This window comes from Austrofundulus limnaeus, unplaced genomic scaffold, assembly GCF_001266775.1.
Source record: "Austrofundulus limnaeus strain Quisiro unplaced genomic scaffold, Austrofundulus_limnaeus-1.0 Scaffold1672, whole genome shotgun sequence".
NCBI classification, from domain to species: domain Eukaryota; kingdom Metazoa; phylum Chordata; class Actinopteri; order Cyprinodontiformes; family Rivulidae; genus Austrofundulus; species Austrofundulus limnaeus.
The window spans coordinates 17,790-18,935 of record NW_013954074.1 but is presented as its reverse complement, the minus strand read 5'-3'; positions in this window follow the sequence as shown (position 1 = coordinate 18,935).

The window sequence follows — 1,146 nt, the reverse complement described above, 5'->3', positions numbered from 1 at the left end:
TTCCCACGCAATACTTTTGCGTTCCCTCGTTTGCGTTCCCTCGCAATACCTTTGCGTTCCCACGCAATACTTTTGCGTTCCCTCGTTTGCGTTCCCTCGCAATACCTTTGCGTTCCCACGCAATACTTTTGCATTCCCTCGTTTGCGTTCCCTCGCAATACCTTTGCGTTCCCACGCAATACCTTTGCGTTCCCTCGCAATACCTTTGCGTTCCCTCGTTTGCGTTCCCTCGCAATACCTTTGCGTTCCCACGCAATACCTTTGCGTTCCCTCGTTTGCGTTCCCTCGCAATACCTTTACGTTCCCTCGCAATACTTTTGCATTCCCTTGAAATACCTTTGCGTTCCCACGCAATTCTTTTGCATTCCCACGCAATACCTTTGCATTCCCTCGCAATACCTTTATGTTCCCTCGCAATACTTTTGCATTCCCTTGAAATACCTTTGCGTTCCCACGCAATTCTTTTGCGTTCCCACGCAATACCTTTGCATTCCCTCGCAATACCTTTGCGTTCCCACGCAATACTTTTGCGTTCCCTCACAATAACTTTGCGTTACCACGCAATACTTTTGTGTTCCCTCGCAATACCTTTGCGTTCCCTCGCAATACTTTTGCGTTCTCTCGCAATACCTTTGGGTTCCCACGCAATACTTTTTTGTTCCCTCGCAATACCTTTGTGTTCCCTCGCAATACCTTTGTGTTCCCTCGCAATACCTGTGTTCCCTCGCAATACCTTTGCGTTCCCACGCAATACTTTTACGTTCCCTCACAATACCTTTGCGTTCCCACGCAATACCTTTGCATTTCCTCGCAATACCTTTGCGTTCACACGCAATACTTTTGCGTTCCCTCACAATACCTTTGCCTTCCCACGCAATACTTTTGCACTCCCTCGTAATACCTTTGCGTTCCCAAGCAATACTTTTGCGTTCCCACGCAAAAGTTTGTTTTGAATATGAACTGTATTAAATCAGACTTTTATTTTGAAATATCCGGTTACCAAAACAGGATGTGTCGCCACAATTTTGTGAAATTGACATTGATGTTGCGTGGCTGCACTGTGTTAAAATATCAACATATGACATACTTCCATGTGTGGCTGTGTGATATATTCATTCTGAAGCTGAATTAAAGCAGTAGGCYAAC